Source organism: Pseudorca crassidens, chromosome 10, assembly GCF_039906515.1.
Source record: "Pseudorca crassidens isolate mPseCra1 chromosome 10, mPseCra1.hap1, whole genome shotgun sequence".
NCBI classification, from domain to species: Eukaryota; Metazoa; Chordata; class Mammalia; order Artiodactyla; family Delphinidae; genus Pseudorca; species Pseudorca crassidens.
Window position 1 is genome coordinate 5,152,492 of NC_090305.1, and position 15,473 is coordinate 5,167,964.

General features: G+C 46.1%; 1 protein-coding gene across 2 annotated transcripts in view; it reads left to right on the forward strand.

Moving 5' to 3' along the window:
* Nucleotides 1–901: 901 nt before the first annotated feature.
* Nucleotides 902–15,473, forward strand: part of DSP (desmoplakin) — a 99,030-nt gene continuing 84,458 nt past the window's right edge. The window contains exon 1 of one of the 2 annotated variants that reach the window (XM_067751945.1): nt 902–1,022. The gene's annotated coding sequence lies outside the window, so the exon portion shown is untranslated. The remainder of the gene's footprint in view (nt 1,023–15,473) is intronic. The other variant, XM_067751946.1, reaches the window with a different exon arrangement.

Sequence of the window (15,473 nt, forward strand, 5' to 3'; positions counted from 1 at the left end):
GAAGTAAAAATAAAGTAAAAATATTACATTATTATTATTAAAGTAAAAGGAAGTAAAAATATTACATTTCGATGAATGCGTAATTCTTTTATCTCTATTTTACCTTAAGAATCTTTTCAAAGCAGGCCAAGGAAGGTCAAGGAGAGGTAGTATTAATTCATCGTGGACAGATTTCAGGTCTCTTTCTCTCTCTCTTTTTAATTGATAAAACTTTAAAGATCATACATATTTCCACTTATGACAATGGAAAAAAAGGATCACAAGAGGACAGGGTTACTTGGTGGGCAAAGGACCAGCAGAATTTTATCACTCACATTGCTTAGAATTGGCAGCACATGGTGGTAATAAAAAGCAGAGGGAGTTTTAATTGGCTTATTATTGTCGTTAAAATCCTTGCAGGCAAACCCATCCCTTATTGTCTGTACCCTCGATAATGTCTCCCTCTCCTAGGACAACCACTGCTTGGAGGTTCTGGCTGAGGATCCTGGGAAAAGAGACTTGTAGTGATGATGTGGAGATTTGAGACTTCAGGCAGAAAATGGCAAGTTTCTGGGCTTTCAGAAATTTTAAAACTTCAGGAACTAAAAATTGTTGGCGGTTCTTCATCTTATTTCATCTCTATAAAATTCTGAACGTGGAAAGAATGTGTTTCCTTGTATTCTTCTTCAATTAGTCATGCATTTAATACATATTTATTGAGAACCAGTTGTGTGCCAGCCCTGTGCTGGGACTTGAGGGATGCAAAGCTACTTAAGACTTGTCTCAGGGAGTTAGTCTGGAGTCCAGCTGGAGAGAGAGACGTCTTCTTAAAAAATGCACCAGAGGTACCACGTGAAACGTGATATAGTAGGGGTTTTCCCAACTACACAGTCCATAGGAGGCCCAGAGAAGGATGGTATTGATTTTTGCCTGGGGGCACAGGAAGCCTTCGGCTGGAGAGGGTGTCCAGATAGCAGAATAGCTGGGACAGAGAAAGGGCGTCCCGGTGAGAAATGAAATCATTAAGGATGCTGAAGAGTAGGGTGAGTTTTGGTGTCAAGGTGCTTCAGAAGAATTTAAATTGATTTCAAAATCGGGTCCATGGCAGGGCTACCCTCTTACCACTCATTGGAGATCCTGACTTGGCCTTTCTTGGGTCCTCTGAGTCTCCATTTTAAAAAAAGCTCTCAGGTCTATTAACCAGGTTTAGAAACCACTGCCTTAGGCAGTGCAGTCCCACTGAAGGCATGTTAAATAGAAAGAGAACATAACAGATTGGCATTTTAGAAATGCCAATCCCTTTGGCCACAATGTGGAAGTTGGACCGGGCAAGAGACTGGAGACAGAAAAGCCACTTTGGAGGCTAACGAGAAAGTGGGCCTTTCGGAGGCAGTGGTACTCGGGATGGAGAGGATTCGACTTGACAGCCCATGAAGATGCAGCCGTAGGGATGGGAGGAGAGCAACTCACTGACTCCCAGGTTTCCAGCACTGATGGTGCCAGGGGAGACAGCGGCACAAGCCACCAAGATGGAGAATCAGGACATGATCAGGTTTGGGGAGACGGAACAAGATACTTTGGGGGAATAATGAGTTTGCAAGTGTGTAAGTCGATGTGGCGATGTGGGAGTTGCCACTTGGGGGAGGGGCAAAGAGGAGGGTTTGACATGATAGGAATAAGTGAGTTGCCCAACAGAGCGTGAGGGGTAGACACGGGAAGAGAACATTGCTTTCAACATTGAAGGCAGGCAGGACAGTGCACGTGGGGTGGAAGAAGGTGGAGGACACAGGAAACGTGGCAAGCAGGAGCAACCAGAGGGACGGGAGGAAGATGAAGGGTTAAGTGTCCCCCAAACAGATGAGGACAGCCTGGAAGAAGAAGGGTGTGTTCATCCAAGCCCCGCTCTCCCCCAAGGCCCCCTGGGAGCGGGTGGCCACGTGCCCAGAGGGGAAGGGAGGAGAGCAGAGCTGGGCATCTCCCTCAATTATTTTTAATCTCCTTGCAGATTCTGTCAGGACTCAGCAGCATTTTCTCCCAGAGACAAAGGCTGGCAGATGCTTGGGGTGTGGGTGGAGCTCCCTCAGCCTTTTGCTGAGTGAGAAGCTCCTGCAAAGCTTTGGTGTCCTGGCTTTGAAGGAACTGGGCTTTCCAGCCTCTGGGAAGAGGCCAGCTCTGAGCTGTGCACTGCCGTATATACATTTCTTCTGATTTGGGCAGGATACGCCCAGGGCTCAGTAGTCATTCTAGACACTGCAAAAAAGAGAAATGACATTTAAAGGGAAAAAAATACATTTTCCCCCCACATCCTATGCTCTCCGCTCTTTGTGCTTTCAGTTAAATGGGCCTTCATGGTTATTAAGGAAGGGTAATCAAGGCCCCCTATTATGAGATAAAATATATTTTATTTTTTAAGCTTTTTTTTCAGCCACCAAGATTTAGTGGGGGGGTTTCTTAATCATATATATTTATTTATTTATTGAAGTACAGTTGCTGTACAATATTATATAAGTTACAGGTGTAGGATATAGTGATTCATGATTTTTTTAGTGCTTCACAGTTTTAAGGATTTATAGTTATTAGAAACTATTGGCTATAGTCCCCATGTGGTACAATATATCCTTGTAGCTTATTTTATACCTAATAGTTTGTACCTCTTACACCCCTACCCCTATCTTGCCCCTCCCCCCTTCCTTCTCCCCACTTGTAATCACTAGTTTGTGTTCTATATCTGTGAGTCTGCTAAAGATTTAGTATTTCTGATCTGAAGATTTCAGGCCTCATGAGGGACACAAATGAATTAATCTGTTCAGCACGCCCCGTAAAGTAGGGAAGAGCAATCCTCTCCGTGCTGTGGAGCTATTTTTTTGGACAGATGATTTTGGATAGATAATCAGGTGCTAGGAGTACATTCACTCGCTTATTCGTTCAGCAGATAGTTATTGGCTGCCTACCCTGTACAAAAGCGTGTATATGAAATTCTGCCCTGCCCACAGGGACACAGCCAGCCGGGGAGACGAGATGCGCCACGCGCACAAAGTTTAAAAACGCTGCCGAGACGAGGCTTAGGCCGTTGTTCTCAAAACGAAAGGCAGAAGGTAGGAGCTTCTGTTCTTAGGTCTGTCTGGCCTGGGGAGGCTGGTGGAGAAGACGGCCTGGGAGCGAGATACAGCAGAGTGGCCTCTGCTGTGTGCCAGCCCTCGGCCTCCTCTGCTCTGGGATGGGTGTAACTCTGTCTCCCTGACAGCTGTTGAAAGCACGAAGTTAAGTGTGCCTGACATTCTTCCCTGCCCCCCGCAAACCCCTGCTCGCACTGCGTTCGCAACAGCCTGCATCCTTGCCTGCCGCCCTCACTGGCTGCGTCCCCGTGAAGTCCCGCCGTGGCACATCGTGGGGACTTTGTAAATATAAAGGGCATTGTGGACAGAGAGTAGAGTGTGGTCTGAGCAGAGGCTGGAAAGCGCTTGGGGTGCTCAGAGCAGAGAGCGAGTCAACCTGCCTGGCTGGGGTAGAGGGCGTTGGGGGAGAGAACAGTGATGGGCAGATGCGGACCCCACTGGGCCACGTCCTACATGTCCGTGCATCAGGCTGAGGCTCGAGATGTTGTCCTGCTCGTACCAGGTGCGGGGGTGGGGGGTGGGGGCGGACAGGGGGAGGGGGACTGACAGGGAGATGTCAGGGCAGAGGTCAGCCTGGGTCGCTGTGTGGGATGAGGGGACAGGGCGAGGGGAGGGGGCAGAGAGCAGTGAGCACTGTGACAGGAGTCCGGGGGGGTAGGATGCTGGCCGCTCCCACAGGGCGAATACAGAGGCAGGGATACAGTTTAAAGAGGTACGTGTCTGTGTTCCCCTAAAGAGCATTTTAGCCCCTGAGGGGACAATGACATAATTTAAAACTCCAAACGAGTTTTATTCAGGTTTTACCAGGATGACCTAAGCTTCTGAGCAAGGATTGACCTGAAGCTCTGATCTTTGACTCCCAAGGACGCCTCTCTGGTAAACAAGGCCTATCTTCCTAGGAATTCTCTCTGGAGGCCGGAGGGACAGAGATGGCGGCAGAAGAGTCTAAGCCCTTATCTTTGGTGTTTACTCTGACTCCCAGGAGAGACTCCAGGCACAGAGGTTGCTCTGGAGGGTGTGTGTGCGTGCGTGTGTGACCTCCCTCCTGCTTCTCCAGATCTTATCTGCAGCCAAACACTGTCCAGTTGCTGCTGATCGTAATCTCTGTTACAAGAGTCTCTGGAGCTCAGTAAACCTGGGCTTAAAAAGACCACAGTTCACACTTGCGGGAGCAGCGCGGGTTTCAGCAAACCTCTTGGCCTGCAGATAAAGCGCTAATGGCAAATGTGACTATTCAAAGAAAGCTCCCGGGTGCCAGCTTTTAGATTTTTTTTTTCCAGGTTGAATTCATTTGGAAACGATGATTGTACATGTTGGCAAAGAGGGGGAATGAAAAAATGCCCAGTAAAGGAAGAAAGGTTAGTTATTCGGGAGGGAGAACGGGGAGGGACACGGAATTCTGAGAGAGAGAGGGTAGCAGCAGACAGAGGAGGGAAGGAAAGGACGGAAGAAACAAGGCAGGTGGGTGAGAATGCAAGGGATGGGAAAGGGAAGATTTGACTTAAATGAAATTTTGACCTTTTCACAGTTGCGCCAGAATGTATTGTAAATGTGTATTAAAATGCGCACAGAAAACATCCACTTTGTAGCTGGACACGCTGCCCAGCTTTTATATTGAGTATCAGGAAATCTTGGACTTTAGTATGGTTCAGATTTTGCATTTCTGCAGCATTATTCATGATAGCCCCAAAGTGGAAACAACCCAGCTGTCCATCAGTGGGTAAACAAAATAGGTATGTCCGTACCATGGAATACTTTTCAGCAGTAAAAAGGAATGAAATTCTGACACATGCTACCACATGGATGAACCCTGAAGACATTTTGCTGAGTGAAAGAAGCCAGTCGAAAAGAACCACGTATCGTATGATCCCATTCACCTGAAATGTCCATAGGTGGCAGATCCAGAGACAGAAAGCAGGTTAACGGTTACCAAGGACTCGGGGGAGGGGACATGGGGAGTGACTGCTAACAGATAAGGGGTTTCCCTCTGGAGTGATGAAAAAGTTCCAGAATTAGGCAGTGGTGATGGTTGCGCAACTTTCTGTGTATACTAAAAATCACTGAATTGTACACTTTAAAATGGTGAATTTCAAGATATGTGAGTTATATCTCAATTAAAAAGATAAAAGAATTTTGCATTTCTGTGACTTCCCTTCTCAATTTTGGCCCTACTCATTCTGTTTTGTTTCTATTCAAACTTTTTCCCCCTGGAAATAATATTATTAGTCACATGTTTCAAGATTCAAAAGATCTGAAAGGATCTCACTCCCCTTCATCTCCCCAGCTACTCAATTCCCCTCTCCAAATGTAAACTTTAAAAGCAATAGTACCTTCTTGCGTGACTTTCACAGATTTTGTGCACACAAGCAAATATGTATATAAAACTTGCCCCTCCCCCCTTTAATCAAATGATGGTATCCCGCAGCTCTGCGCCTGGCTTCTCTCAGTAGACAGCGTATCTGGTTAAACGCTTTCCCACATCAAGGGGAAACAGCTGAGCTCCTCTCGACCTGCCAGGGATGACCGGGCCTTGTCAAGGGAGAACAGGAGTGCGGGGGAGCGGCAGGCTGGGCTCAAGCAGAGTCAGGGCAGTGAAACGTTACAAAAAGCGGGTGAGGGCTTCCCCGGTGGCGCAGTAGTTGCGAGTCCGCCTGCCGATGCAGGGGACATGGGTTCGTGCCCCGGTCCGGGAAGATCCCACATGCTGCGGAGCGGCTGGGCCCGTGAGCCATGGCCGCTGAGCCTGCGCGTCTGGAGCCTGTGCTCTGCAACGGGAGAGGCCACAACAGTGAGAGGCCCGCGTACCGCAAAAAAAAAAAAAAAAAAAATATGGTGAGAGAGTTAGTCAGTGTAAACGCCATTAGGCCAGCTGTGTCCACTAATCGGCAGCTCTCAGTGAGGCTTCTGCCCTCCTACAGCGAATGGGAGCCAGTGGCCCTGTCCTTCTTGATGACACTTAAAAGGAATGGCTTTGAACCGCCTATATAAAAAAATAAAAATAGAATTAAAAAAAAGAGAAAGGAATGGCTTTGAGGTCTTTGAGAAAAATCGTCCTGGGTTGTAGCAGAAACACACACATCTCAAAAGGACAGAGGAAATATTTACAACTGTTAAGTTTTGGGGGTTTTTTTTCAGCAAATGCTCCAAGAAAGGGAGGTCAGAGGCCTATCGGTAAGGCGTTGGCTGGAACAAATGGTAAATTTCTTCTGGCAGCTTTGTGTTTTTCCAGAGAAGAACGCTGACGTGGGAGGTGTGCGGGCTTCCCAGGGATGGGGGCTGAGGCTGCCAGAAGACCTACTAGAGTTTGGTCGGGTCGCGTAGTGAGGGGTTTGAATGGAGTCTTTCACGTGGAGAGTTTTTGCAGTTCTCACAGGTCAGTGGCATTAAGTGCATTCACGTTGCTGTACAACCATCAGCACCATCTGTCTCCCCAAACCGAACCCCTGTCCCCATTAGACACTAAATCTCCATCCTCCCTCTTCACAATCCCTGACAACCACCATCTACCTTCTGTCTCTATGAATTTGAGACACCTCATTTAAGCGGAATTATATAGTATTTGTCCTTTTGTGACTGGCATATTTCACTTGGCATACTTTCTTCCAGTTCATCCATTTTGCAGAATATGCCAGATTTTCCTTTTTAAGGCCGAATGATTTCCCGTTGTGTGTATAGACCACATTTTGTTTATCCATTCACCTACTGATGGACACTTGGCTTACTTCCACCTTTTGTGAACAGTGCTGCTGTGAACACAGGTGTACAAAGAACCCTTTGAGAACCTGATTTCAATTATGTTGTTTATTTACTTTTGCATCTTCAGGGCTGGCCACCTGTTAGTGCCTCAATAAATACTTGTTTAAAATCTTGTTGAAGGAAATTCCCTGGCGGTCCAGTGGTTAGGGCTCCACGCTTCCACTGCAGCGGGTACGGGTTTGATCCCTGGTTGGGGAACTTAGATCCCATAAGCCACATGGCCCGGCCAAAAAAAGAAAAAAAAAAAAAAACCTAAAAAAATGTTTCTTGGGCTTCCCGGGTGGCGCAGTGGTTGAGAGTCCGCCTGCCGATGCAGGGGACACGGGTTCGTGCCCCGGTCCGGTAAGATCCCACATGCCGCAGAGCGGCTGGGCCCGTGAGCCGTGGCCGCTGAGCCTGCACGTCCAGAGCCTGTGCTCCGCAACGGGAGAGCCCACAGCAGTGAGAGGCCCGCGTAACGCAAAAAAAAAAAAAAAAAAGTTTCTGTTGAGTGAGTCCTTGACAGTGGGAATGGCCCCAGCAGCTCTGCCAAGGCGTACAACGGTGAGATTCCAGGAGGTCCACGTGGAGATAAGGGGCTCCTAGACCGGACTAGAGCATCAGGGCCCTGGAGACAACAGAGCTAGACGCTGTAATAAAGAGCCCTCCAGTCCTGGAGGAAACTGGGAGTTCGAAGTATAGTGGCTTTCCATTGGCTGAGCTGTGGCAGTCTCTCATTGGCTGGGCTGTTGCCAGGCGAGGAGAAATCTTTCTTCTTCCGGCTGGGTAGTAAAGAAGTGTGACTTCCTGCCGGAGATGCAAGGTAAGACTCTTCCGGGGAATTTCCTCAAGGTCCAGTGGTTAGGACTCAGCACTTTCACTGCTGGGGCCCGGGTTTGAGCCTTGATCCCTGGTGGGGGAACTAAGAGCCCGGAAGCCATGCAGCATGGTTTAAAAAAAAAAAAAAAAACGGAAGTTTCTTCCCGTTGCGATCTGTAATGATGCAGGGTGGTACGGTAGTGAGACCACCCCTTTCCGGCCTCCCAACTCCATTTTAGTGAGCTTTCCTTTTTTTTTTTTTTTTTTTTTTTTTTTTTGCGGTACGCGGGCCTCTCAGTGCTCTGGCCTCTCCCGTTGCGGAACACAGGCTCCGGACGCGCGGGCTCAGCGGCCATCACGGCTCGCGGGCCCAGCCGCTCCGCGGCCCGTGGGATCTTCCCGGACCGGGGCACGAACCCATGTCACCTGCATCGGCAGGCGGACACTCAACCACTGCGCTACCAGGGAAGCCCTAGCTTTCCTTTCATGAATTTCATTTTCACATTAAAAAAAGGCAGAATGAATAATGGTCAGTGTGGTTTCATGAAGAATGTTAAGTATCTCTGGTTGTAGTCTAAACAGCGATGGGGGAGAGGCAGTGACCCAAGACCCTGGCCGTCTAAGACTTCCCTGGCCTGGGGTGCGGGTTACGAAAGATCCCTGGTTCAAGCAGCTGAGTGGAACTCAGGCAACCAGATGATCTTGGGGGAGTTTGGGGGACCAGGCACAGGACACAACAAGGCCCCAGACTCCGGGATTAAGTTGAGGCACAAGATTATTCATTAGAAGAACCAATGAGAGTGGACAGGACTCGGCCAAGAGGAGCCAGACGTGAGGCTGGAGCTCTGAGCCTGGGGTTGGGCCTAAGGAGAGCAGACAGAAGGGTCCGATGAGTGGGTCCAGGGAATCGGTTTTGTGTGAAACCAGCCAGCAGGCTCTGTCTGCTTTGATTTGGGCAGCGTTGGCCTAGAGCCTGGGTTGGGGGTGAACAGCCTTAGCATTCTGATTTCAGGGCAACAGGAATCAGAAACAGGCAGGCCGCTATAGCAAGCATAGTATACTCAAAAAAATGATGTTTCATGGGGTATAAAAAACAAAACAAAACAAAAAAAACCCTCAGACCATAAAGGAGAGGGTGAAAAAAGTGAATGAGTTGAAACTTAAGGGACTTCCTTGGCGGTCCAGTGGTTAAGACTTTGCCTTCTAATGCTGAGGGTGTAGGTTCGATCCCTGGTTGGGGAGCTAAGATCCCACATGCCTTGTAGCCATAAAACAGGAGCCGTATTGTAACAAATTCAATAAAGGCTTTAAAAATGGTCCACATCAAAACAAACAAAAAAACCTTAAAAAAAATAAAGTAAAACTTAAAAAAAATTGTTTTCATCAAAAGCGTAAACAAAGCAGGGACTCAGATACTTGTACACACGTGTTCACAGCAGTATTGTTCACAATAGGGAACACGTGGAAACACCCCAGTGTCCACTGACAGATACGTGGATAAACAAAATGTGTTGTATACGTACTATGGGTATAATATTATTCAGCCTTAAAAAGGGAGGAAGGAGGAGTTATTGTTTAATGGATATACAGAGTTTCAGTTTTGCAAAATGAAAAGAGTTCTGGGATGGATGGTGGTGATAGTTATACAACAATGTGAATCTACTTAGTTTCATTCAATTATACACTTAAAAAGGCTTAAGATGGTAAATTCCCTATTATGTGTATTTTCCCAGAATTTTAAAAAAAGAAAGGAAGGAGATTCTGACATATGCCTCAACATAGGTGAACCTTGAAGACATTATGCTGAGTGAACTAAGCCAGTCACAGAAGGACAAATACTGTGTGATTCCACTTGTATGAGGTCCCGGAGTAGCCAAATTCATGGAGACAGAAAGTAGAAGGGGGGCTGGGGGAGGGGGGATGGGGAGGGAGTTGGTATTCAATGGGTACAGAGTTTCAGTTTTGGAAGATGAAACATTTCTAGAAATAAATAGGGTTGAGAGTTGCATAACATTGTGACTTTATTGATGCCAATGAAACCTACACTAAAAAATGGTTAAAGTGGTCAATTTTATGTATGTATATTTTACTACAATGTAAAAAAAAAAAAGACAGCCTAAACAAAGGGAAAAGATAAGCTTCAGACCAGGAGAGGATACCAGTTAAGTTTTTATATCTATTATTCATTTAGTATCCTGACTGGAGGCATGAGGTTTCTGGATCAGAGAAGAGACCAATGATTTGCTGACATTATCAGTCTTACTGCCAATTCCCAGCAGGCAACACAGTGAGGGCAGATGTGTCCTGCAGGTCCAGGAGCTTGTAACACAGGGAAGAGCTGGAGAATTATGGCTCTCAGAACCAGTATAGGTGCTGCCGGCACATCTGTCCCTCCCTTGCACTCTGGAGGTAGAGGGAGAGACCTTTGCTCTCTAAACTAAACCACTCCACTCTGGGGAGAGGAGAGGAAGTTCTCTGGGTTTTTACAACCATTTGGAATGTAAACAAATGGCTCTGGGTTTATCACCTTTAGAAAATGAAGAGAAAAATGGGTTTGGGGAGAAAGACCATTTCTACGTTTATAGCATGTCAATATTTGCTGCTCCAAAAGGTCTGGACAGTGCAGGGAACACTGAGAAATCCAGGGAGCATTGCCTTCCAACAATATCTGCAACATATTGAACCGATAAAGGACACCTGTACAGAATATGTAACTAAGTCCTACAATTAAACAAGGAGAAGGCAAGCAATCCTATTTAAAAATGGATAAAAGAATGTAAATTGGCATTTTCAAGAAGAATCCCAAATGGCCAATAAGCATATGAAGATTGTCAGAATTACTGGTAATTAGGGAAATACAAATTAAAATGGGCACCAACCACATATTGAATCTTTCCCCAAATTACAGAAAAACACTAAGCAAAATGTTTTGTGGTCAAGTTGTAGGAATTTGTGAAAAGAAAGAAAATGTGGTTCTTTCTTATATGAAAGGTCCAGAACAGATAAATCTATAGGGACAGAAAGTAGGTCAGTGGTTGCCTAGGCCTGGGGAGATGGGGAGGGACGTATGGGGGTGACAACTAAAGGAACTGGATTTCTTTCTGGGGCAATGAAAATATTTTACAATTGATTGTGGTGGTGGATGCTCACCTCTGTAAATAAACTCAGAGCCATCAGATTGTACACGTTAAATGGATGAATTGTATGGTCTATGAATTATATCTCAAGAGGCTGTTTTTAAAGAGGGAGGAATATACCATTTTATTCCTGCTAGATGAGCAGAAACTAAAAAGTCTGATTATTCTATGTGTTGGTGAAGATGTGGAAAGATAGGAACTCTCCCCACTGCTGGTGGAATTGTAAGCTGGTACACTTTGGAAAGCAAATTGGAAGCATCTAGTAAAAGGAAAGCTGTGCTATTCTGTGTCCCAGCATCCCTACTTATAGGTAATGAATCTAGGACACGCACACAAGGGGACTTTACAAGTATGTTCATGGCAACTTTATCTGTAAGAGAAAATTTCAAGCAACTTCAGTGCCCATGAACAGGAGAGTAGGTAAATAATTGTTTTTATTCATGCAGTGAAATACTATACAGCAAATTAAAATGGATGAATTAGAGTTACATGTGTCAACATGGATACATCTCATAAACATAATTTTCAGTGAAAAAAAATTTTTTAAGCTGCATATAGTGGGATGCCATTTGTATAAAGCCATGCAAAACATAACATACTTGTATTATCACTAACATATGAAGTCTTGATATTAAATATGCATGGGAATGACAAATAGCAAAGCTCTGGAAAGAAGGAGAGAAAGGATTGGGTACAAATACTCAGGGAATATCAACTCTACCTGGATATTTGTTTCTGTCAAAAATATTTAATGTCGATAATTGATAAAGCTAGTATATACATATTTGCAAAATCATCTGTACTTTTCAGTACATTTGAAATATCTCCCAATATTAAAGAAAAAGGTGGGTGAAGTTTTATGTTGTCAGGCAGTAGGAATTTGTGGACAGAGTGAAAGTCTGCTGTCTAGGGGAAGCTGGAGCTGGGGGAGCGGGGGGGGACTCGGGGAGTGGAGCATGCTGGGCACGCTGCTGTCACCATCTCCACCCTCCTCCCCTCAGCGAGGCGCGGGCCAAGGTGCTGGTGGGCAGTAGATGTTAGCAGACGCACGTTTGTCTCTGTCCTTGCTGTCTGGGCCAGAAGAGCACAGGCAAGGTTCCTCCCTGGGTGACTGTCTCCTGGTCCTGGAGGCTGTGGGTGGAAGTTTCAGGTCTGGGAAGGTCCTTGACTCTGCAGTACACCTAATTACTTAGAAATTGTGCCCTAGGGCCTCAACTGTCTCTTAGTTTATAGGGTGGCAGTCTGGAAGACTAGAAAATGAGACTGCTCGGATGACTCCGGCATTCCATAGGCATTGAGAAGCCACTGCTGGTTATCAGCGTTGCCATGACAACCACTGGGCACATGAATAACTTGACAGAGGTGAAAGGTCATTTCAGACACTGTTAAATGTATGTAGTAAAACCTCTTATGTGCCTGGACTATGTTCTTGAGATGCACTGGATGGCTGGTTTGAAAGGTAATTTTTCTCTTCACTCTCAAATGACCTCCTATTAATTTAATCTCTTTTTCAGTCTATTGCATTGGAATGTTGCTTAGCAAACAATTTTACCTGGTAGTACTCTTCGAAGGAGCATGCTATTAACTATGTTAAGTACGATCAGAGATAAAACCATCTCCCTAGTTTGTACAGGCTTTAAACCATGACTTCCTTACCTCCATCCGGTGCTGTGATGGGCTAACATGAGCATGGTTTGCAAATCAGACTCTTAAGAGTCAAGATAATTAAACTCAGAATAATTAAAGACTCAGACAATTAAGCTCCCAGAAAGTTGGTGTTGAGGGAAGCCATGGATGTGCTCTAAGTCTTATTTTTCAAGAGGTCAGTGTCCACAGGTGGCTTTCTCTGGCTGGCCCCCTGCTACTCAAAGTGTAATCACTGGACCGCCAGCAGCAGCTGAAAGTTTATTAGAAATCCAGAGGCTCAGGCCCCACCCAGGTCTATCGGATCAGATTCTGCATTTTTTTCTTTTTTAAATTTATTTTATTTATTTATTTTTGGCTGCATTGGGTCTTCGTTGCTGTGCGCATGGGCTTTCTCTAGTTGTGGTGAGCGGGGGCTACTCTGCGTTGCGGTGCGCGGGCTTCTCATTGTCATGGCTTCTCTTGTTGCGGAGCTCTAGGCGCGTCGGCTTCAGTAGTTGTGGCACGTGGGCTCAGTAGTTGTGGCGTGCAGGCTCAGTAGTTGTGGCGCACGGGCTTAGTTGCTCCGCGGCATGTGGGATCTTCCCGGACCAGGGATCGAACCCGTGTCCCCTGCGTTGGCAGGCGGATTCTTAACCACTGCGTCACTAGGGAAGCCCCAGATTCCGCATTTTAATATAATCTCCAGGTGATTTTTCTGCACATCAAAATCTGAGAAACCATCTTAAAACCTGAGGTGACTGCCTTCTAAAAGACATTGGCATTGTAAGAAATAAAGCTTTCAGAAAGGGGAGACGCTCCCGGGAGAGTTCAGGAAGCAAAGCTATTCTAAAAGCCACACAGAGATTCTCTGGGCTGTCCTAAAGCACTGGATTGCTATTTGTAGATTATATTTTGTACAAAGTTGTTATTCCCTTTCCCCATCCATTGAAAATACGAGTTCGGTTCCAGAAAATATCAGGAAAAAGGGTGGGGGAGGAAGGGTTAAAAATAACATGGAAGTCCCAAGTTCTCGCTGAATCATCTTCTTGTGTGATGTCCATCATGACCGTGACCCCACTGTGCCTTAGCTTCCCAGACTTTGAAAATAGCCCAGTCATTTCCCAGGGCCTGCATGGGACTCATAAGCCAGTGCTTTAAGGACTCTGCGGTCCCCAATGAGAGGCGTGGCCCAGGCGTGAGGCATTTACTGGGGCCGTTGCTGCAAGGCTGGCGGGCTCCTGATTCAGCAGCCTCCTAGCTCTCTGGGCCCAGGGTGCCCACTTTCATTTCCATCCCTGGCTTGTCTGAAGGAAAGACTGGGCAGGGCACAAGGGTGAGAGGAGGGAGATAAAGCAGCTTTGTGCACGGATGAGTCAGAAGAAGCCTCATTTGTCGTTGGCAGGTCCACATCATTCACCGACCCAAGGTTGAGAGGAGCAGATGTTTCTCCCCGCACTTCCGTGGTGGGAGGGGGACCACTGCCCGTGAGCCCCAGCTCCCTGGGGCGGGGCAGTTACAGAATGTCAGGCAGCAGGTTTGCCATCACACACCTGACAACACACAGCGATGGAGGTGAGTAAATGGCCATGACTCACAAAGTGGTTTTTAGACATAAGCAGGAAATGTCTGTAAATGAGTGACTCTCACGGAATCTCCTGGAAGAAGTGATTGCAAATGGGCAGGTCCCTGAGCAAAACATATCTCAGGTGTGCCTGGCTTTAGAAAATTCAGTATACATAATCTAAACTTCTCAGAGTAGTTGGGGGAGGAGGTGTGGTTGCTGACATTATTCAAAATGAGACTTTGCTTTACAGTGGGACTCATCTATGGCTCTCTTCATATTTTAGAATTTTGTAATGAACAGTACTAATATTATAATCTGATAAAAGATGCTGTTTTTAAAACATGAAAGGAAATATCAAAAAGAGGCAGGATGATGAGAACATTATTTCATTGAAAAAAAATAACATAAAATAGAATACTAGCAGGAGAAACACTCAGAAATGACAGTGGAGAGCTAGGATCACATGCCATGCTTAACTTTGTCACACACTAAGGATGGTCCTAAGTATTTTCTGTAATCTGTCGTAAAATCGAGGAAGAGTAGACCTGAAAGAGACACTGATTGCACGCTAACCCCTGCACACACTTCCTCAAGAAGAGGACGATGACTTACTCAGACTCACACAGTATTTTTTTTTTCCTACTGTGTGAGCTGTCATTTTATCTTGAAAGTTATGAAATTCTCAGGTAGGAAGTGGCATATGAGGGCTGGTAAATGTTGAGTTACAATTCTTAATTGTGACAGTTTAATTCATGAGAAGAGAAAGATTTAATGTCTCTAATGGGAGCATGACACATTCTAAAACAAAGGATGGTCACTACTACCTGAAATAGACGTTTTAGGTTTGGCTGGTTTGGTTGGAGGGAAGCTAATCTTCTAAAAAGACATGCATGGCTAGTCTGAAATTCAACTTCCATGAGTATCTGTGGGTAGGTGGGGAGAGAGATGGAAATTGTGTTTTGGGTGTATATCCTTGTTTTTAATACAGCTGCTTTACATTGGCCTCATGGGAAGGGGACCTGATTTTCTTTGTATCAAATCTCTAGACAAAGGAAGTGAAGTGTTGATCCCGCAAGTTGCTGCTTGTGTTGGCAGGTGAATGAATACGCTTTCCCTGGTGGAGAGCTGAAGCTTGCGGCTTCCCACACCCATTCCTGAACTGCAAGAAAGAAACCTACCCAGAAGCTGGAAGGAATCCAGAACACATGGGCAAACCTACAGCTGCTCCCTAGAGAGAGCTGCTCATTTCTCAGGTCTACTGAGTCTTAAGATTAATGAGGGACTGCTTGCCTCGGAGGCATTTCACAGAAGCAGGCTTGGTCCTGACTAGCAGCATCCCAGGCCGTCAGGATAGACACAAACTGGGGCTCTTCCGTCTGTGAAATCCCCCAAATCACAGCTGCTGACCTAGAATTTTGTAGACCCTCTCAGCCTTTTAAGGCCGAAGGAACTCAGTGGCGAACACCCCTGGGGAGGTCTTCCTTTCCTTGTTACATC